At 38.8% G+C, this 24,305-nt stretch overlaps 1 protein-coding gene across 2 annotated transcripts in view; it reads right to left on the bottom strand.

The window, feature by feature from the left end:
- Positions 1–17,344: 17,344 nt before the first annotated feature.
- Positions 17,345–24,305, bottom strand: part of CLN3 (CLN3 lysosomal/endosomal transmembrane protein, battenin) — a 936,006-nt gene continuing 929,045 nt past the window's right edge. For both annotated transcript variants that reach the window (XM_086932190.1, XM_086932191.1), the window contains one exon: positions 17,345–23,297. The gene's annotated coding sequence lies outside the window, so the exon portion shown is untranslated. The remainder of the gene's footprint in view (positions 23,298–24,305) is intronic.

Raw genomic sequence — 24,305 nt, 5'->3', positions numbered from 1 at the left:
CTGTCTTAATTTGTGCATCATTATGTCTGTTGTTCTGTAAACTGTTGCATGTGTTGATCAGTAGCTATATGAGTAACTATATGGGTTATTGATTGGTTGCCCAAGTATTTGTATGGGAGACTGAGTGTGTTTGTGGGTGGCTGGGAGGTGTATGACTCTGTGCATAGATGTGTGAGCAGTTGATTCACTAGATGTATGGTTTCAAAAGTGCATGTGGAAACAGCTGTATGGGCGGTTGACTGTGTGCATGAGTGTATTGGTGAGTGAATGGATATCTCAGTGCTACATGTCAAAGTAAGTACATATGTAAAGCACAGTACATGTGAGAGTTGACATATATAAATAACTGTGCATAAGAGCCAGTGAATGTGTGAGTGGCTGTATGGATCATTGTGAACTTGTATCAGGGATTGTATAAGAGAGTAAATATGTGTTAGTATATGTTTGAATAAGTAAAGTTTGTCTAACTGTATAGTTGAGGAAATGGAGGTGTGATTGATTCTTTGCATGACTGACTAGGTGTGTGAGTAACTCCATGGATGAGTGACAGTCTGTGAGTGTCTGTTTACACTGATTGTATCTAAGGTTATATTAGAGTCTGAAGAGGTTCATCGTATTATCACATGAATGATATCATCAGTGATATGATCAGTAATGTCAAATGAGATGTCATCAGTGATGTCATCAGTCATGTCATTTGAGATGTCATCAGTGATGTCATCAGTGATGTCACTGACCATGTCATGAATGATGTAATATGTGACATCATCAGCAGTGGATTGCGGGTGCGCGATATATAGTTAGTGCAACTAACTATATATGGAATTTCAATGGTTTTGTGCGAGTAAAATAAGGTTTTGTAAATGCGAATTCCTAACTATATATGGTCTATAACCTATGGTTTTTTCATTGAATTTCAATGGTTTTTTAAATGCAAATTTCTAACTATATATGGTCTATAACCTATGGTTTTTTCAGTGAATTTCATTGGTTTTTTAAAAGCTAACATCTGTAGCTGTAAAATGTATTATTCTTTAAATCCCAAAATATATATAGATGTTTATTGATAATTTTTTTAAAATATTTTTTTCTTCGCTTCTAGTTCGCGAACCGGGAAGCTTTCCGTTAGCTCATCTTGATGCCGCGATCTAGTCCGCGAACCGGTCAACGTTACGTTAGCGGAACAGTGACGCGTCGCGGAAGCGCGACATATCACGTTATCGCGTAATGCGTCTAATGACGCGTCGCGTTAGCGCTCCCGGAAGTGCTCCGGACCGCGAACCGGAAGCGATCTGGGACGCGGCGCGCGCCGCGTAACGTAAGCGGAACAGGTCATGTGACTTGTTTATCAAACTTCTCATTGGTTCATTTCACTTTTGGTTTCCAAATGATGTATGACTAGGTCATGTGACCTAAAAATAACACTTTTCATTGGCTCAGAACTTTTGTTTTCCCCAAATCATGTAAACCCCTCCTTATTTCCTCACTCTGACTTTCATCTTGGTGAGAGAAAGACCATTTATCTGAAGATCCACAATGGCTTCCATTCTTGCTGCAGCTGGTGCACCCCCACCACCACCTCCACCTCCTCATAAGAAGAGAGGACCACCTAGTCAAATTATGACTAACAGAGAGGAGGAAGATGAGGAAGAAGAAGAAGAGGAGAGAGAGGAACAACAATTTGTTGATGAGTTGCCCCGGGTTTCTAAACGAAAAACCAGTTTCATCTGGCAGTTTTTCACCATCCCACCTGGAACAAAGAAAGTGAATGCAAAATATGCCACCTGCCTCATCTGTGACTACAGATTGTCGAGAGGCACAGAAAAGAAGTACAGTATGGGGAACTATACAATGCATCGTCACATGAGCAGGTGGCATCCCTTGAACTACAGCCGGGCTGAGTTAAGGGATCTTGAAGACAATCCGACGGCAACTCCTGTGGCAAGATCTACATCCACATTGTCTTTGACGGGAAGAGAGGCACAAGAGACTGTGCCAAACATCCAACCTAACTTCCAGCACATAAAGTTATCTTGTGTTTACTGTGGTGATATGCTGTCATATGGCAACATGAGTGTCAAGCTCATGAACATTGCATATGAAAATCATAAATGCCCTAATGCACCCAAAAAGTAATTTTCTTTTTTTTGCTCCAGTTGAGCCGTTTTGAAAGCCTGTTTTTTGTTGTCTCCCCTCCATAAAAAACACAAAAAAAACATAAAACAGTTCTAAAAATACAAAAAAATCAAAAAATGTTCAAAAAATAAAAAAAAAATATAAAACAACAAAAACAAAAAAAAACAGTTCTTTTCAGAACTACCTCCCCTTTCAAACAAAATTGCTAGAATGTTTATCACTCTGGCAAGCTCTATTTCTTTTGGTTCGCTTCAAGTTCGCTGACCGGTTCGCGAACTTTAAGCGAACTAAAAAAATATTTTTTTAAAAAAAAGAAGAGTTAGTATAAGGGAAGTAATCAGAGAATAATGTAAAAAGAAAGACAGCTAGAGAGAGTAAATGAGAGATAGTGTCAATGACATCATCAGCAGTGCATTGCGGGTAAAAAGAGTGGAAAACATTTACCTTATAATTCTTGTTACCTTTTTTAAATATTTTTTCATACTTTCAATCTGTAAAACAAAGAACAAACATTTCAAAAAATATTAAAACATGTATTTAAAAATTAGAAAAGACAAGGGAAAAGGTTCAAAAACAAACAGTTTTTCAACAACTTTGACATTTACAGAAGTCTCTGCTTCTCTACGTCCCCTACACAATCCTAAAGATATATATTCGAAAGAAACTGTATCTTGATATTGCTGAACTGAGGCCTATTTTGGAACATGATGTTTTTCTTGCACTGCTAATGTCTCACAATAGTGATGCAATAGCAGCACAAAAAAGATGTAAAGCCATAATAAAATTGTGTCTAACATTGTAAATGATTGTTTTAGGATGCAAATAAGATGTGTGCTTTCAAGAGCTTTCTTTGAGGTGAGGCCTCTTTTTTTTTAAAAAAAAAAAAACACTACCCAGAAGTACAGCACTCTAAGCATTAAAATTGATATTTACAGAACTCAGCTTACCCATATGTACCACACATTTCTAAATATATATCATAAGGACAAAAAGCATAACATTAATTATACATGTTAAATGGTTTATTTTTGCTGTTCTCAGAATGTATCAAATTTCACATAAATCAGTGACTTGAAGGTATTCATCATGTAACAGCGGGGAAAAAAAAACACAATCAAAATGACTGTGTTTAAAAAACCCATAAAACCTAAGAAATCTGATTTCAAAACTTCTTAAAATTAACTTACTTTCAATGACGTCAAACGATCTCCTATAAACAGCATCCACTCTGTTGTGCTTTAAATATTTTCAGCCCGCCACTTTCTGAAAGAAAACCTCCATCGATACGTGAAATATGTTACATAGAAAAAAAACTTCTCTCATTATATCACATGTTTCCACTAGGCCAAATCATGTTGCCGCGATTCGCAAGTCTTGTAATTCTTCCAATCAAATCCCGACATTTTCTATTTTCGCAACTTTCAAAAATAAAATATTTGAGATTATTTTCACAATCCTGGACTACTAATATCTTAGTCTTCTTTGTCACTCATGTTCTCCTTTTCCTATGACACTGATACTGCTTACTATGAAGCAGACTTACTTGCATCAGGTTTATATAGTTGGATTTTTAATCGAGACAGCATTGCAGACTTACATTCCCTCTACTTAAAATTTTGGTTTTAAAAACACCAGGAAAGAATTTTTAAGGTCAAACGGCAATTTTTTTTTGAAAGTTACAACAGAATCATTACAGAATGACCAGCCGTTTCCAGACTTTAAGTAAGCTGTATAATGTCCTGATGTTGTTGATGGACCATCGTGATAGATAATTGCTACAGTAACAAAAGTCCTCCCTGATATTGACAGCTGAGAAGCCACAACATTTTTTATTAAAGTTGACAATTTTGATCCATCAGGCCTACATCGTTGAATCATTAAAATGACATACTGGCCATATCTACGTATAAATAATGTTGACATCATATCACATTTACATTGGCTACACTCCATGTTGTGATCAGCTGCTTTTACTAGCTTATTAAAGGACACTGATTTACTGTCTGGCAAAGTTAAATATATAAATCTTTCTGAGTCTACACTAGTAGTACTTGATACCATACAGTTCTCGCAGTCATGCTGCCATTGATAAGAAAGCCCAAACAGGTGATCTACATCTACACCCTCATCTTGCAATATATCAAGCATATACATTAAAAACTCCTGACAATCTTGCTGATTATTTTCAGAGAAGTCTGTTTGACCTGAACATTCATCTAACAGATAACGAACTTCAGACACACTTTCTACTTTTGTTCGATCAGTGCTACATTTCTCTAACACAGAATTCAACAAGCAGCATAAACTTTGTTCTGAATTGAACACAATCTGTTGTTTTAAACTCTCTAGTGAAAAGAGAACATTAACAACGACATTTGCATAGCAGTTGACACCAGAACTGTTTTCAAATTGAAAACCAACAATCTCTTCAACAGTATCCACTTTCTTTCTGCTATCAACTTTCGGTTCATTGACTTTTAGTCTTTTTGCAACAACCTCCCTACTATTACTGCTATTTCTACGTTTCCGGCCTACCACACGTTTCTCAAACAAAGGATATTGAGGCAAATGTGGCACATACTCTCTTCTTAACCTATTGTATTCCTTAACACAATCTAGATCTGCACAAATGTTTGTGACATCACAGTCAATCAAGTACAATCCCGATAAAGTTCTAACTCGTGACAATGCCACATATGCCATACCCTCCTTGAACACAGAACTACCAATATTCACCAATGCACAGTCTACACTTAAACCTTGCGATTTATGGATTGTCACCGCATATGCCAAGCAAACAGGAAACTGTTTACGGCGAACATATAAATCTTTAACAAGCAAAAACCTAGCAGAACAACGACCAATTTGCTGTACTTCCTCAATGCCATCAAATTTAATTCTTAAAAATTCTATTCCATCTCTATTTCTGTATTTCTCAAAATCAACAACATTACCCATTGATCCATTTACCAGACCTCTTTCTACATGTAAATTCCGTCTCAAAATGATTCGGCAATTTAAACACACATTCAGAGTCTTTTCAAAACCCGCTGTCTTAGATATAGTCTTCTCTAATGAATCCAATTTTGATTTCAAATTATCTGACAAAATAATTGTTGATCCCATATGCTCTAATTTGTCGATAGCTTCCAGTTTCACAATGTCTTGCTTTTCTAAATTCAACATTTTGTTGTTGAAGATGGCACATTCTGCAAGAGTTGGCATGAGACATATCCCGGATTTCTTCTCAGTAATTTTCTGAAAAATATTCTCAGGCACAATCTCTTGTTTGGGATACAAATTTGACAGTAACCGTGCATTTAAAGCTTCTTTCCCATGCTCGGTCACTTTTCCAATTCTAATATCTTGTAGAATATTCTTGTAATCTTCATCCTTTGCCTGACGCATATTTTGATGCAGTTCTGCATAATTGAAGTTTAACCATATATTGACGTTGCCAATGCTCCCTAGGCACTTCCTGGTATCTTCATGCGTGAGTATTTTGAACACAGGTTGACCTTTTACTGGTGTCAGCTGTAGAAGATCTCCGAAAACAATAATGTGTTTCCCACCAAATAAGACATCATATTCAGTTTTAAGTACTTCTTGCATTCTCAAATGCACAAAGGCAAGCATGACATTGGAAACCATGCTTACTTCGTCAATGATAAGTAGTTTCATTTTCCTCAAGACTCTTGAAACTTCACAGCAAGCATCTCCAGATAACTTGTTGTATTGTAATTTGTTGTCATGCTCCACCGGCAGCATCAATCGACGATGCAAAGTAATACCTTTAATATTATGTGCTGCCAGTCCAGTAGGAGCGGTGACAACACAAGACAGCGATGACTCAGTCCTTTCCTGCAAATAACAAGAGATTGCTTTAATGAGGAAACTTTTTCCAGTTCCCGCTTCTCCACTCACGTACAGTCGGACAGGCTTCAACGACGTACACGAGCACTCTTTCTTCTCATGACTTAATCCGTGCTCAATTTCCTTGGTAACTTCATCATATATTTTCCTCTGCTCAACGTTGAGTTGTTTTTCCAAGTCTTGTAAGTTAACTGAATCCTCCTGAGCATGTGCCATGGCTCTTTCTACTTCATTCATAGCAGTGGCAGCTTCATTTTCGATAATAGGTCCTCCAAGTGGATCTTGACTCAATGAAACAGAACTCTGACTGTCCTGAGAACTGTCTCTGGCAATCTCGGCTGCAATCGTTGCTTCCTGCTCAATTTCCAAAGTTAGCATTTCTTGATATTTAGAAAAAGCAGGACATTCTATGGACTCCTTGGCTGCATTGAAAGAGTCTTCGTAACAGAGGAAATCTCCAAGCAGTTCCTCTTCTGCACGCCAAGGCTTGAAAAGTTGCAAAAGTGCTAAATAGAAAAACTCCTTTTTTTCTGGAGATTCGCCACTTAATTTTCGATGATTTACTAATTGGCATTTTCTTTGCTTGACCAGGCATCCCTCACTTCCAATTACAGCATACACTCCTTTCTCAATATCTTCTTTGATGTTCCTCTTGAATATATAATTTTGGAGAACCTCATATAGACAAACATTCTCAAGGTGACTGCTTCGATTTGGATAATATGTATCCAACATGTTGGTCTTCAAAATGTCGGTACTGTTTGGTTCCTTTTCTGCCAAATACTCAATTTCCCGAACAGGTTTTAGAACTCGATTTCGCGTTGCAGCAAGACCAAGACTCGCCCAAACGAGACTCCTGGATTTGGCATAGAGACTTGCTGAAGACAATCGATCAGAACATTCGTAAGCTCCGATTTCTCGATGCGACAACATCTTCAGACTGAAACTGTACAACTTCTTGCTGAGGCTCTTTTCATGGGAAATGTCCTCCCACATATCCTTCAGTTCGGTCTTTTCTTTTTTGGTGATGTAAGATGTCACATACCGAGCCACAGCCATACAGTTGTCAGCCACAAACTGTATATCCATGTTGGCATTCCACATGGACAAAATCACTGGGTTGTAGTCATTGATGTACTTGGACTCTTCGTTCCTTTTCAAATTGTATGTATTCTTGGGTGATTTCCTCGTCACATTATGTCGCAGCGAAGACATCAAACTGTTCACTCTTCCTTTAGAAATCACCGGTCGTGGAAAGTTGAAACGACATTTAGTGTAGAACTTGTCCTTGTTTCTGAATTTACGACGACAGTACTTTCCACAACGATGGCTTTGGAAACGTAGAACTTGTTCTCTTAGACTTTTCTTCTCCGTTGCGTTTGGAACAGCACACGTAGAATACTGTTCGATGAAATTCATCACTAAGTCATCCGGATCTGTTCCAAATTTAGGTGCATCCTTGATCCACAGCAACATATGTATATGAGGGGCACCTCTTGCTTGATACTCCTTTCTCCAGAAGAAATCCAACACCTCTCCAAGAGGTGGATTCTTTTTATTTGTGATGAAAGACATCATAGCTTCAAATCTATGATTGAAGTACCTGCATACATTCACAGGATCCAAAGAACACAGTTCTCCAGGTGTCTTGAATTCAATGTTTTCAATATTTCCATTTGCCTCTCGTAGAAATTCAAGTAAGTCATCCCAGCCATACTCAGCACAGCTCAGAGTGAGGAACCATGTCGGAGTTCCTAAGTTCCTCAGCATACATTTTAAATCACCATGACGACGGTACCAGTACTCATTAGTACCACGCTGACACGCCATGAGATTAATTAAGTGAGAATCCAAAATACTGTCTTGGACATTGACTTTATGCATAAAGTCACTTGCCGAGATGTTTCGCATCTGTATACCACTTTTTAAGATGTGGTTCACTGCATATGAAAGTCCAGACAGATCGCTTTCAAACAGGAGATGAAACAAATAGGGAATGCATTGCCGAAACCTAGGATCTTCTGCATACAATCGTAAAGTCCGGTATTCAGACGCAGGAATTTCACGAGGTCGCTCATCATATCTTCCTCCTTGACCTGTGGGAAATAGCTGTGGGAAACACCGAGCTTCCAAACTTTCCTCCCAAACACTAATGGGACTCCCTTTGGCTTGTTTCATTTGAAACAACTCAATAGCATTCCCCATGACTTCCTTGGAATGCAAAGGATGAACACTATAATGTTCATATATTTCTTCACTTTTAGAGGCCTCTACTTTCTCAATTTGGCCAGCACACAAATCGCTATCCTCTTCATCACTTACTTCCTCTTCTGCAACATATACATTCTTATAGTACTTATTATTTTTCTTCAAATACACTGTTGCCTTTTTGACTTTCCTAACATCCACTAAATCTTGCCATATTTTCTTATTCTTTGTCGGAACCCCATTAACCAAGATAACCAGAGGTTCCTCTTCCACTTTTTCTATTCCAATTGTGTTAATGTTTTTGTTCAAATCTAGAGGCAAATAAACAACTCTTCCCTTTAATCCTCTCTGTAAATCTGCTGGAGGCAACTTCCCTGTCTTTGGCTCCATTCTTACAATAGCCTGAAAGGGATGGATACTTTGAATCAAAATAGATTCATAAGTATTTAAATCCTTCAATTCAGAAGGAATCTCAACCAATTCCAGATTATTATGAACTGCCCTAGCAGGCATCTGGTTTTGGTTTAATTTATTACAACAATAAGTACACACACGTTGATCCGATCCCAAATCAAAATAATTTTCTACCATCAAGTATGTGGCTAAATCCTTCCATTCACTATTATTTTCCCTTTCACTTTTTGCATATAAATCCACTACCTTAGTCTGATTCTTATAATAAGTGCGTCGACAACATACACAAGTGAAATTAGGCCTCTCACTTGATTTCATCTGAAACGTGGCAATTTCCTTCTGAAAATTATCTGTACTGGAAACCTGTACATTATCTTCCACATTACCCTCTACTTCAGGGTCAATTTGAACATTCTCATCTTTACTACCAAAGTAACAAAACTCAATTTCTTCACAAAGATTCTTCACATCTATTTCAGAACCATGCAAAAGAGCAGCACATAACTGTTTAAGCATAATTGCTGGACTCTTAGCATAATACAACATTCTCACTAATTTTCTCACTTTATTATGATGCACTGCTAGCATCCTGAAATGATGAAAAACACTCTGGCATACTCTCCTGGAAAGACAAGCCAGTGAATGACCACGCAAACCTGTAATTTGTCTCACTCTGCAAGGATCTAAATCTTGCAACAACTTCATTTTCTGCTTCAAACTTTTCTTATTAAATGTCCGTATAAAATCACAAAGCAAATTGATGGAAACCTGTCGCACACTGAAAATAGAACTACACTTCCAAATGTACACAGGACCCTTAGGACGTCTTCCTAAAACCTCATCACTTAGCGCCTCTTCTGTCTCTGTTGTCACAAGTTGTTCTTTTTCAACTGGACAACCATCCTTCACTTCATAAGCTCGACCACTGATGTCAACTGCATGCACCAAATCATTATCCTGAAAATAAGTCTCCTCATTAAAAAATGCCTCAGAACTTGAACTATGCATCCATTCTCCAGAAAAAACTTCACAAAAGTTAGTACGATTTACTACTCTCTTCCATCTACTTTTTGTTTTGAAATCAGAAATTACCTTGCTTAGTTTCCTAATTCTATTGATTACCAAAATAAACAACTTTCGCTTGATTTCAAAAGCATGATCAATAATTTTCTCTACATTTTTCTTCTTCCTATAAAATGCCGCTTTCTGTTGGCCTTTCTTTTTAATATTTTTCAATAAATTAACTAATATCCTATTACGGAACATTCGTTGTCGAATGTCCCTAAACTGTTGTTTCCTTCTACTATCATGCACAGAGTTATCTCTTCCTCTACCAGTAACATTTGTGATGTGTCTCTCCTTTCCATTTAAATTACTTTTCTTTTTGTGAACAGACACATTTTTTTGAGCAAAATTTTTTTTACTACAAATATTTCTTAAGAATGATTTCGTGCTCTTACCCGGACCTTTCTTGGTGTTTTGACAAGTATTTGGGGAAGAGGACTGCTGCAATAAAACATCATCCTGCTGTCTTTGACGTTTTCTAGCCTTTCGTATTCGACTTCTGGAAGGCATTTTCCAAACTATGAAAGAATCTGCAGTTGAATCTGTGAAAAAATATAATATAAAATGTTATTAACCACTATTACCAAACAGTAAATAAATAACAGTCATCTAAAACTTAATGCCGTACTAATTATTTAACATAGCAAATATTTTCCACCAGCACTGCATCACAAAAATGACACTCAATGGTACAAAACAGGCATACAACACTCATAAATCACTCCCTAATATTTTAAATCATTAATTCAGGATGACGATAAGATGTAGCCTATCTAAAGGTTTGTTTAGGCCCAGATCTTTGGACTGGGGTGAATGTGTGTCATTGATCCACATTCAGTCCATCACCTGTTTTGTTTATTTGAGGTGAGGCCAACACATGGTTGCAGATAAGATTTTCACTGAAAAAAAACCAAGGTAAAAAAACATGTGAAGGCCTACCAATGAAGTAAATCATTAAATGAAAACCATTACATTTCTGGAAATATGCACTACTAGTGCTTCATAAGATGTTTTGGGTCATATTTATAAGTTATTTGAGTATCTAGTATGCTATTTTACATTCTTCATGGTGCAAATTTATTGTAAATACGCTCCCACCTGCGGTTGGCAAATTTAGATTTTGATTATGGGAGTTAGATAGGCATGTTAATAATTTCCCAAAAATGGTATATAACCCCAAACAACCTTTGTAGCAAATGCTCTTAGCCATGTTATCCACCTCCCATTGGATAACATGGCTAAGAAGTGCTTGCAAATGTGATAAAAAAAGGCCTGCAATGCATGAATATCGCAGAAAAATCAGCGATATTCATGCATTTTCCAGCAAATGCTCTTAGCCATGTTATCCACTTCCTATTAAATAACATGGCTAAGAACTGCTCAGGGCACCATGAGGAACGCTTTCCATTTAAAAAGGGAAAAATAACATCAAAGACACTAAAATGCCTTCTAAATATGAACCCAAACAACCTATGAAGCAATGTGGAAAAAACTGCCGCAATGCATGAATATAGCAGAAAAATCAGCGATATTCATGCATTTTCCAGCAAATGCTCTTAGCCATGTTATCCACTTCCAATTAAATAACATGGCTAAGAACTGCTCAGGGCCCCATGAGGAACGCTTTCCATTTAAAAAGGGAAAAATAACATCAAAGACACTAAAATGCCTTCTAAATATGAACCCAAACAACCTATGAAGCAATGTGAAAAAAAACGGCCACAATGCATGAATATAGCAGAAAAATCAGCGATATTCATGCATTTTCCAGCAAATGCTCTTAGCCATGTTATCCACTTCCTATTAAATAACATGGCTAAGAACTGCTCAGGGCCCCATGAGGAACGCTTTCCAATTAAAAAGGGAAAAATAACATCAAAGACACTAAAATGCCTTCTAAATATGAACCCAAACAACCTATGAAGCAATGTGAAAAAAAACGGCCACAATCCATGAATATAGCAGAAAAATCAGCGATATTCATGCATTTTCCAGCAAATGCTCTTAGCCATGTTATCCACTTCCTATTAAATAACATGGCTAAGAACTGCTCAGGGCCCCATGAGGAACGCTTTCCATTTAAAAAGGGAAAAATAACATCAAAGACACTAAAATGCCTTCTAAATATGAACCCAAACAACCTATGAAGCAATGTGAAAAAAAACGGCCACAATGCATGAATATAGCAGAAAAATCAGCGATATTCATGCATTTTCCAGCAAATGCTCTTAGCCATGTTATCCACTTCCTATTAAATAACATGGCTAAGAACTGCTCAGGGCCCCATGAGGAACGCTTTCCATTTAAAAAGGGAAAAATAACATCAAAGACACTAAAATGCCTTCTAAATATGAACCCAAACGACCTATGAAGCAATGTGAAAAAAAACGGCCACAATCCATGAATATAACAGAAAAATCAGCGATATTCATGCATTTTCCAGCAAATGCTCTTAGCCATGTTATCCACTTCCTATTAAATAACATGGCTAAGAACTGCTCAGGGCCCCATGAGGAACGCTTTCCATTTAAAAAGGGAAAAATAACATCAAAGACACTAAAATGCCTTCTAAATATGACCCCAAACAACCTATGAAGCTCTAACAGTACATATCCTGAAATTTAATTCATTTCAAAATTCGTTTTTAAACACAGCATATAAATCAATTGTATACCTGCATTCATGAAGAAATAACTAAAAATGTCCTTGAGACACATGAAAGTGTTTTCTGGAATGCCCTAGCACCATTTTTGGGACACTATTAACATGGCTAGGTAACTCCCATAATCAAAATCTAAATTTGCCAAGCACAAGTGGGAGCGTATTTACAAGACACTTGCCCCATGAGGAACACTTTACATTTAAAAAGGGAAAAATAACATCAAAGACACTAAAATGCCTTCTAAATATGAACCCAAACAACCTATGAAGCAATGTGAAAAAAAACGGCCACAATCCATGAATATAGCAGAAAAATCAGCGATATTCATGCATTTTCCAGCAAATGCTCTTAGCCATGTTATCCACTTCCAATTAAATAACATGGCTAAGAACTGCTCAGGGCCCCATGAGGAACGCTTTCCATTTAAAAAGGGAAAAATAACATCAAAGACACTAAAATGCCTTCTAAATATGAACCCAAACAACCTATGAAGCAATGTGAAAAAAAACGGCCACAATGCATGAATATAGCAGAAAAATCAGCGATATTCATGCATTTTCCAGCAAATGCTCTTAGCCATGTTATCCACTTCCTATTAAATAACATGGCTAAGAACTGCTCAGGGCCCCATGAGGAACGCTTTCCATTTAAAAAGGGAAAAATAACATCAAAGACACTAAAATGCCTTCTAAATATGAACCCAAACGACCTATGAAGCAATGTGAAAAAAAACGGCCACAATCCATGAATATAGCAGAAAAATCAGCGATATTCATGCATTTTCCAGCAAATGCTCTTAGCCATGTTATCCACTTCCTATTAAATAACATGGCTAAGAACTGCTCAGGGCCCCATGAGGAACGCTTTCCATTTAAAAAGGGAAAAATAACATCAAAGACACTAAAATGCCTTCTAAATATGACCCCAAACAACCTATGAAGCTCTAACAGTACATATCCTGAAATTTAATTCATTTCAAAATTCGTTTTTAAACACAGCATATAAATCAATTGTATACCTGCATTCATGAAGAAATAACTAAAAATGTCCTTGAGACACATGAAAGTGTTTTCTGGAATGCCCTAGCACCATTTTTGGGACACTATTAACATGGCTAGGTAACTCCCATAATCAAAATCTAAATTTGCCAAGCACAAGTGGGAGCGTATTTACAAGACACTTGCCCCATGAGGAACACTTTACATTTTAAAAGGCGAACATAACATCTTAGACACTCAAATACCTTATAAATATGGCCCAAAACAACCTATGAAGCTCTAGCAGTAAATATCCAGAAATGTAATTGATTTCTGAAATCGTTTTTAAAAGCAACATATCTGTTTCAGCTTACATAACAGACCATGAAATGGCCTCCATGTATTACAATATCTTGTGTTACTGCATGCCAGAATGTTACACCAAATATGCAATTATAATTTCTCTATGAAACTAATTCTATTAGTATATAACTAGAGACAAAACCACATTTTAAAAACACAGCTTTCTTCATCATTTTCTCCTTAAATCATACTATTCTCTATCTAAATTAAATAAATCTTTTCTCACCTTAGCAAATATTTTTTGAGTTTTGAAAACAGTCTCAGAAATACACCAAATTGTCTTCAGCAGAAGAAAAAGGATGCACTCCAAAGGCTGCAGCTATTGAAAGCACAGAAATACAGATATTCTTTTCACATATCTCTCATATTAGCCAATCATACCTCTTCCCTCACTTTTTTCAAATCAAAACCCTTCCCCCCTCTGCCCTGTCTGCCTTGTTTCCATAGCAACCACCTCCTGGAAGACCTCTCATGTTTGCAAATTCACACAACAATGTTTCAATTGAACTCTGAACTCTCAGTGCACCTGCGTATCCAGTGCAATCTTTCATTAATTGTTTCTTCCTTGACCATTCAAATTACATCTTTCAAAGAACACATCCATGCACCCTAACTTTCTGTTTTCAGAAATGGAAATGCACCAATCACTGCTAATGAATCATTAGCATTGTAAATCCACAGTTTTTTTTCTTTAGAAACTCCTACTGTTTCAACTGCCCTTTCATTACCACACTTCATCTGACTGCAGAACAACCTTCTTCCACCATGTTTAACGTCTGGATTGTTGGACATAGTTACATCCACTGGGCTCAAAGGTATGCTGAGAGCAGAAATTTACACAACCTCAATTTACAAGATGTGGAAATTAACTGGTTGGGCCAAAGAGGATTAAAATGTCACCAATTGATACCATTGGTGAAAACCTTTATGCATTTGCCAAAACCTGACCTGTTAATAGTGCACTGTGGAGGTAATGATTTGGGCACTTTGACAGGGGTAGGTCTGGAAATGCTTTTAAAGGACACCTTGGAGCAATTAATGGCACTTTTTCCTCAAACTGCCTTGGTATATTCCAATATATGCCAAAGACAGAAATGGAGGTGGTCCAACCAATTTTGTCCACAAATTGAGAAAGCGAGGAAGCATGTAAACAAATCTGTTTCAGCTTACATGAGAGACCATGGAATGGGCTCTCTGTACAACAATAACTTGCGTTACTACATGCAAGATATCTACAGAGGAGATGGAGTTCACTTCTCAGATGAGGGCAACAGAATTTTCATTCTGAATTTAAGACTGTGCATTGGTACCTACTTATAAGTACCTAAATGTACCATAAACCCAAAAGCTCTTCTCAGAGCTACCCTACATCTGATCACTCACAATTATTATTTTTCTCTAACTTTTTTCACTAATTTTCCACAAAATTCGCTCCCCGGAGCGCTACCCGGTTCGCTAACCGAAAGCTAACCTCGCGGAATTTTTTTAAAAAAAGTTTTTTTTTCCGCACATATAAGCCTCCTCAGCCACGCTCAGAAAACCTAGGGGGTCAAGATAAGTCTACCATGACCCCTTCTACCCATTCTAAACATTATTTGCCCTCCATCTTGTATCTTAATGCGAACGAAACACAAAATGGTGGACTCCCGTGACGCTTAAGGTTCGCTAACCGGGCAGCTTCCCGGAAAGCGGTCCTAAAAAAAGGCGGGAAAGTAATTTACAGAAAAACGACTAGAGACACTCTCACCAAATATAGATTAGCTCATACTACATAACAATCCCTTCCATTCTCACAAATTTCATTGAAATTCCATTTAGCCATTTAGCCTGTAGACCTCTCCAAGTACCGTGAGGTAAATTACTTCACAAAACACATCTGAATTGTTGGAATTGACAACCAATGAAAATGTTACTTTCATTTTCTACTTTTATTACCTGACATTTAATTGGTTATATACCTGTATATATATAAAGGGAGAGAAGGAAACACAGCCATTTTGACTACTACTTCTTGTTGTACCTCCTATTTCAATAGCTTCAAAAAACTTCAACTTCTTTGTGAAGGTAAGTTATAATTTAATATATTGTGCACTATGACTTAATATAGTAGACTTTTTCTGCTAGATATACACTATCCCTCTGTAGTAGTAATGTATTTAGATAGACTTCTCTGTTATAGTTATCAATGGAGTAAGGCTTGTCTTGGTTAAATCACATACACTTTTTTATAGTCCTATTTCCACTCTCATACTATACACTGCCAAAAGATAAATTCACTGATAAAAACTGCCTATCTAAAATTAATCCCAACAGTGCCCTATCTCTACTAATATATATTTTTTTAATCCAAATTTCAGGCAAAATGGAAGGCGAGCAGCAAGTTTCTTTTGAGATGGACCTGGAAGAGAGCAGCCAGGAATTAATAGAACCAATTGACATGGAATTTATGGATGAAAGCTTGGATAATGAACTGCTGCAATGTGTCCAAGCAGTAGATCTCCTCCTTGCAAATGAGGACATTTTGCAACCTCACAGATTGCAAACAATATTTCAAGAAAATAATGACATTTCAGACACTGAAATGTTAGAAAGTTTAATAAATTATGAAAAAGAATCAAAATAAAAAAAACACTTTAAAAAAAAAGAAAACAAAAAAAAACAAGAAAAACAACAAACAATTAACATACAGTATTAGAAAAGTCTTTCATTCTTTTATCCATAAAGTTCGCTGCCCAGAAAGCTATCCGGTTCGCGAACTTGGCGCTTACCACGCAAAAAAAAATTTTTTTTTTTGGACCCTCCTAGGCCCTTTTAAAACCTCCACATAAAACCTAGGGGGTCAACGAGGATCTACTATGCCCCCTTATGGTAATTTCCCCCTTTGTTTTGGCCTCCTCTTGTCTCTCGATCCTACCGAGAGACAAGATGGCGGCCGCTCCGGACTGTTTAGAATGTTGACAGACACCGGAGGGCCAATCAGCTTCTCATCGCAAAGTTCCGTTACGCGAAAGGTTCGCTAACCGGATAGCAGCCCGGAGCGCTGTTACAGATATATATCTTGATTTAAACGTTAATTTCTCAAAATCCACTGAAGCACATATATTGAGACCTAGCAAAGGCACATCGGGCTAACAGTCCCTACAATTTTGCCAAGTTTTGTGAAAATCCATTCAGCCGTTCGGGCTAAAAGTGAGTCCAACCGCCCTATGGAAATTAACATGGGAAAAAGGCGTTTTGGGACCCCCCTTTTTTCTCGGCCCCCCCTCCACAAAACCCCCCCAAATTTTCAAGGGCTGCTCAGAAACAAAATGTGCCATTTTCCTGAAAATTTCAGCCAATTCCGTCCACAAACGCCAAAGTTATTAGGCATAGAATTTTCAGAAATCCCATAGGGAAAAAATCCTAACTATATATACCTACTGGCGACCGCCAGTAGGTAATATATATATATATATATATATATATATATATATATATATATATATATATATATATATATATATATATATATATATATATATATATATATATATATATATATACATATATACATATATATTATTGTGGCCTTAAAGAATGCCTGAAACTAACAATCACTCAACAGACAACTCCTCAATCAAGGCGCCTTCAGAGAGCTTAGCAAAGGCAAAGATCACAATACTTTATTGTAGTGAGCATGGTATACAGATAAAGAAAAATAAGAACATTCAGTTAGTTGACTACAAGAGTAATTAAAAAGCAAAATAAGTCATTTTCATTTGAAGTTTAAATTTAAATTATTCAATTTAGTTTCAGCAATACAGAAGTTTACTAAAGTTTCCACATATTTCTTAATCATGCCTGAGAAAAAAAACAGTGTTCATTGATTCCCACAGTAAATATTGTTGAAACATCACTATGCAAGACTGGATGGATCTGGTAAGCCTGAAACGGTGTTTCTATTTTAAATGACCAAATGTGTATTAGCCTAAATGGAATGTAAAAAGATGCCATCCAGCCTGCACCTGTGAAATAATATCCTTTTACCTTGTTTAAACACACAACTATTTTCAAAGTATTAAATAACATATTCCAACAAATATTCAAGCAATATTATGCAAGTGAACAGTGCACTAAATGGAAATTATTGAACGGGGTGGAGTCAGAGGGTATGGAATGAAGTCAAAGAACCTCTTTTGCCCTATGCATACGGGTCAATAACTACAAGAGAGTGGCCTCCTTACATAATACTGCTATTGTAAACATGACCGTTGACATTTTGCTTGTAATTCAGTAACACTTTAAAATGTATTGTTTGGGGTACTGTTTAGGCAAAAGTGGACAATTATATGAAGGCTCACTGTATTGCATTGTTTTGGCAACTTGGTTGCTGACCTGTATCTTAAGTGCTACGGACGCTGAATGCCACTGCATGAGTTGTAATGGTTCCAGAGTGTCAAAAAAGGGACGTGAAAAAGGAGAAGCCTGCCTATAGACACAATGGAAATTAATTACTGGTGATAATACACTGTGCACAGAAACTGTGGTTGATTTTAAGTGATTTCAACTTGAAAAATGATGATCCTTTCTAGTCACACCACCCTGAACTCTCCAAGGTTTCTAGATTAAGAATCTTTGAAACCTTTTCTTTTATGATTTTAATCATGTAAATTTGGAGGACTAGTCAAAGAGCTAGTAGGAGGGAACATTTACTGTATGTTCCAAACTTATTCTTTGTTTGTTCAAGAACAAAAACAGCTGACAAATTGAGTGAAAGATACAATTGTCTTCAGTCATGCTCTTTCTAGTGGTTTTCTCTAACTGCAGATTCCTACCTTTTTTAGTTGTGTAAGGAACCAAAATGGATTGAGAAACGTTTCAGCAATTGCTCCTGCATACCGACAGATGACGCCTTAGGAGTAAGCAGTAACGAACGAGACTCCTCCATGCTAACTAGTTACGCGACCCCCAGCAAAATCTCTCTGTTATGATTGTTATTGTTTAGTTCACTGAAAATAGTTATTTCCTTGAGTATTGATGTGGTGCAACTTGGCCTTTTTTCAAAAGTAAGCAGTGACCTTGTCTGCATCTGAAAGTGATGCCAGAAAGGTGTATATTGGTGCCACCGCTGCAAGATGACATCAATTTATCACAAAGATTTCCATGCCCTTTGACAAAGACAATCAGTAACAGATTGCTAACCCTGACTGCAGAATTAAAACCTAGAAATCCACTCCTCAGAAAATGGAGGAGGACGAGGGCAGTGAGGAATCTGAGGATACATAGAGTATCCACTAAAAAGATCATTATTGAAGGTAAATAACTTGTTCTTCTGGTGGATACTTACTAAATGCAGATTCTTCAACTTTTGAATAGATACCAAAGCAGTACCTCTCAAGAGGTGGAGGAGACTTCACACTAAGGAATCCTTCAGAATCACGCGTGAAAATGGCCCTCTACAAACTTGCAAATTGAGTCAGTAATGCATAGTGAAGGTGTGAACTGACACCCAAATAGCCACCTGGCTGATGTTCAAGAGTGGAACACCCTTGGCTTAGTTTATAGTAGCGGCCTTAGCTCTAGTACAATGAGCTTGAAGACTCTGAAGAGGCTACCTCTTGGCTAAGACTTAGCACATTTTTATGCAGAGAACAATCCACCTGGATAAGGTCTGTTTTTAGTCTGCCTTCTCCTTCACACCAGAAAACCCACACAGTTTCTAACCCACTTTGTCAGATTTCTCAATGAATAGCAAGGTGTGTACAATGAAGTTAGAACCAAGTTAAGTCCCAACTACGTCATAAATATAGTTTAGAAAAATGTAAAAACACATTGCAACTGGTGAGTTAAATAGAGATGGCTGATTAGGTAAATGATGAAAGGCTGAGAAGGCTGTCGAATAATATTTAACAGTGCCAAAGGCAGGGCCTTTCTTGGCCAAAGACAAGACTAAGAGAGGTAGATCAGAAAGTTTTGCCTGCAACATACTGTCCCCGCTGTCTTTGCACCAGGCCACAAACTTTACCCAACATACAGAGTAGACCAACTTTGTGAGCGAATGGCACACCGCCAGGATGACATCCATCACCTTCACAGTCATATCTAAACCACTCAACTGTCTCTACTCGATCTCCACGCACAGAGGTATAATATGCAGTGATTCAGATGAAGTGCTCTGCTTCTGGGAGAAAAAGTTATCAATCAGAAGAACACACAGGAGAGGGCAAATGCTCAGCCTCAGCTGTCCAAACTAGTACAGTCTTGAAGCCCAGACCAGGCTATCATGATCAATTGAGCCCAGCAGTCTCTCTAGACTCTCTGGCAAAGGTGGGAACATATTGAGGAGCCCGGAGTCAGGGTAAGCTGGAATGCATCTCCCAGGGAGCCTACAAGCAGAAACCCTAGAATGCAAAAGGCTTGACAGTGAATGTTCACAATGGTAGAAAAAAGATCTACCCAAGACATGCTGCACTAGGCAAAGATGCCTTGAATTACTGATGGGTGCAGATACCAATTGTGTTCAGCTAGATGGTGTCTGCTAATCTCGGCCACTGTGGCATCCTGTCAGATGGTTAGCGAGATTCCCTAATGGGCCGACTAGCACCATAGTTTCAGCATTTCATGGCACAGCACCTGCAACCCCACACTGCCGCAGTACCATGTGGCGGCACTTAACGCACAGCACCTGCAACCCCACGCTGCCGCACTACCATATGGTGGATGTGTTCTCCATCACACCTTGCACAGGATTAATCATGAAGGAAGATATAAATGCCTTGAGAGCCAACTGCATGGCTTGCAGATCAAGAAGGTGGATGTAGTGCCTCTGCTCCACCAGAGGCCACTGATCACCACCTCGTCCAGGTAGCCTCCCCGGCGGCTCCTCCACTAAGGCAGAGGAATGTCATCCCATTGGTTTTAAGCAGTGTAGCTAAAGGAAACATAAAATGATAATAACTCAAAGTTATTATCATTTTATGTTTCTCTGCTGCTTTAAGGGCGGACGGGCTGCTCTGCTCTCAGAGCAGGGGAGGAGTGGTTTGCCCACTCCAAGTGTGCAATGACTGTTTGGCCAGCTCTCTGGGGCAAGCCAAACTGTCACTGCACATGTTCTCCATGCAGGCTGCATTACAGCCTGCTTGCAGAAAATGCCCAAGCCCCCAGTCCCCATCAGGGTGCAAAACCACAGGCTCAGACCAATCACAATGCAGCTTTGTAGCGATGGGATTGGTCAGGGTAGCATGGGTGCTTCCTGGTTCCTGTTCGGCCGAGTCCTGACGTGGAGACACGCAGCTGCAATAAGGCAAGTTATTATCTTACTTCGCCCCCCCGACACCCCTGATCAGTGCCAGGCGCCACTGCTCCCCAGAGCTGATGCATTCATTACCATTTTAAGCTCTGCATGGGGTAGGGAGAATGGTCTGCCACGTCAAGTTGGCATCCTTTATCCACCATTGAGAGTTCAGTGTTGTCTCATCTGACACACGCCCATGAGGCACCTCTTCTGTTGAGTCCATTGAAAGTGCAGGTTCCACTGGGCATAAGTCACTAGAAGGACAGGCAAGGTCAGGAAACAAAGAAGCAACAGACCCTTCCAGGCAGGAACCCTGCACTGAGCCTGAAATATCAGGATCATATCTGGACTTGCTGCAGGTGGGGGTCAGACTGCCCCTATAAAGGTAATGCTACATATCAGCTGAAGGTGGAATTTTGGCTCAATTCCAGGAATGAATGTAGCGAGATGACTGTTTGCAGGTGGTCCACAATTTAGCGTGACATGCGCACCTTCAACAGCAAATTGTCGAGGTATGGGAAGATGGGCATTCCTGACCGTCGAGGATAGGCCACGACCACTGCCATCACCTTTGAGAGGACAAATGGGGATGAAGTGAGCCAAATGGTAGAACACAAACCTCAAAGTGTGATTTGGAAGAAATCATTGTGGAACTGCATGAAGACCACATGAAAGTACATGTCCTGCAAATCAGAGGACACAATCCAGTGCCTGCCGTATAGAACAAAGTGGACCTAAGCCAAGGTTAGTTTCTTCAATTTGTTCCTACGAAGCAGTGCATTCAGTAACTGAAGATCCAAAATCAGGCTGAGCATACCATCTTTAGGTACCAGAATACAGGGAGAATAGCACCAACTGCTTTCCTCCTGTTTGGGCATCCAACGCATTGATCTTTTGGCCAGTAATACCAGGATACTCTGTAGTAGCAGAGCGCGTAATAAAATATTTTATAACATAACATAACATAACAGTAATGGCAGAACCTCTCTGGCAAGAATGGAGGCATGTTCTCCCTAAGTTTAGGCAAAAGCAGGTCGAACTTGGGGGTGGGGGGAGTTAACAAAATGGGAGGGACACAACATTGACAGAGAACCTGCAGGGCTCACTGGTTCAAGGTAATTGTATGCTAGTTTTGCGGCTAAAAATGTATTCTGCCCCACCCACTAGCTGCAAATGACTAGCAAAGGAGGAATCAGAACCATTTGGTGGAGGTAGGGAAGAGGAAACCTAGGACTGACCATGCTGTTCTTTGCCCCATCCTCTGTCAGCAATCTACTCCCGGTGGGGTTCATGAACTTTTGCTTGGGCTGAGATGGCTGCCACTGGCTATCAGCCAGGCCAGGCCCAGGGAGTTACCCTTGAACCTCTGGCATTTTTGGTGGAACTGGCTGCTCGGAAATATAAAGCCCAAGGAGCGAGTTGTAGCATTTGTATCTTTGAATCACTCGTGCTGAATCGGCTATGTCTCCAAAAGACCTTGAGCAATCAAAAGGCATGTCCATGAGAAATGCTTGTTTGTCTCCAGAGTAACGTGATATGCATTCTAGTGTGATAACGACTACCCATACTACTGCATATGAGAAGGCCTAGCCACTCTGTGGTGTCCAGTCCAGCTTGCAAGATTTATTTTGCTGTATCCTGTCTACAGTGGACCATCTGGGCAAAAGTATTTCAAAACTTGTCGGGGAAAGAGGGCACAAACTCCCTCACCAAGTCCCAGTGGGTGTACCTGCATTCAAATGTCATACAGCCAAGCTGGTGGATGAGAACACACTGCTGCCAACGTCATCAATACGTTTAGATGCTCTATCAGGCAGAGCAGTAGGAACGGCAATGGGGACCCAATCTGCTGCCCAGAGCCTGCACTACAAGGCTTTCCTGTGAAGGTTGCGGAGTACAAATAAGTTTGAGTTACGCAGAAGAGGTCAATTCTGACTAGCTTTGGGGTGACTTACCAGCAGCACAGAGTAGGGGATCGCACACGCTGAGCTCAAGTGTCCGTCCGAGTTTTAATGAAAATCAGTAAAGGCTTTGAAGGTGAAGGGTTAGGTTGCAGGATTTCAGTTGTAATTCCAAAATCTGCGTTGCCCTACATACCACCACATCAAAAGAGGCACTTTCTTTCGAGGAGGGTGGAGGTGTGTGGGTGGGGGGGGTAATAATGGGGATTTTGGTAAAGATTTTGGTGAGGTATGAAGACCACTTGTGTCCTGGAGGTCTATCATGAGTATAGCAAAGGTGAATCTTTAACAGTAACATTGTTTTGGAGATTGGCAAAACACTGACAGAAGTTCAGGCGTGGAGTTCTGTATCTGCATCGAAGGATCTGAAAAAGAAAAAGAAACTGATGTCAGTGCAATTGTGGTGCCTATATATGGCTCTACGCCATCACTTCTGGAGGCAGGGCGAAGTAGTTGCGGAGTTAAATGGCGCCACCTATCTGTGTTTGGGAGCAGCTGCTGAAAAGATTATGAATCTAGTCTGGCAGCTGGGTGAAATCAAAAGGTCAGAACCTGCAGTTAGAAGTATCTATCAGAAGCAGTTTGTCAGTTGGTTCCACAGTGTGCCATCATCACAATCAAGAGGGTGATCTACCGGTCACTACATTACCATTAAGGAAATCAACTCTCTAATAGGTCTCTCACACATTTTGCAAACATTTAGTTCAATTTATGAATTTTGTCAAAATAAAAAAAAGAAAAAGAAATTGTGCAGTAAACATTCCGGTTTTATGTGTGGTATTTGTAAGCTATTTGCAATTTTCTTTATATACCTGCTCTACTTGTTTACTGATAGGGGCAGTTTCCCTTGAATAATTATTACCTGCAGTCTATTTTAATAATAGTTTTACCCTCCTTTCTATAATATACTGGACTATGGATTCACTTGATAAGGCTCACGAAGGAAATCAAATGCTAAGCAGATTTTCCTTCATCTATCACCTATTCTTGCACATAGTTCCAAAACAGCAGATTTGCATACTGGGAGACTGATCTTCAACAATTTGGTGGTCAGGTCGAGATTATTATTGGTTCAATATTCTAATAGAAACACAATGTATCTTTATCAAAGCAATGTTTTAATTTGAATTCTTTGGTGTAAAAGGTCTAGCCAACATCATTTTCAGCAGCTGTATGTCAGTCTAGCATCATACCTCACGTTTTCAATAACTGTATTTTACATTCTGTGATTTTCACATAGGACATTGGACTCACTATACCGTCACTATACCGTCAGCACTTTCTCCTTTTATTTAAAGTTGTTTTGAGTCCAGAATGCCCATTTCACACAACGTGGCAAGGCATCTTTGAAGCTCTATAAACTGTAAAATATA

This window comes from Lissotriton vulgaris, chromosome 7 (assembly GCF_964263255.1).
Source record: "Lissotriton vulgaris chromosome 7, aLisVul1.2, whole genome shotgun sequence".
NCBI lineage: Eukaryota > Metazoa > Chordata > Amphibia > Caudata > Salamandridae > Lissotriton > Lissotriton vulgaris.
The sequence above is the reverse complement of the archived record's forward strand: the minus strand, read 5'-3'. Positions and strand labels throughout refer to the sequence as shown.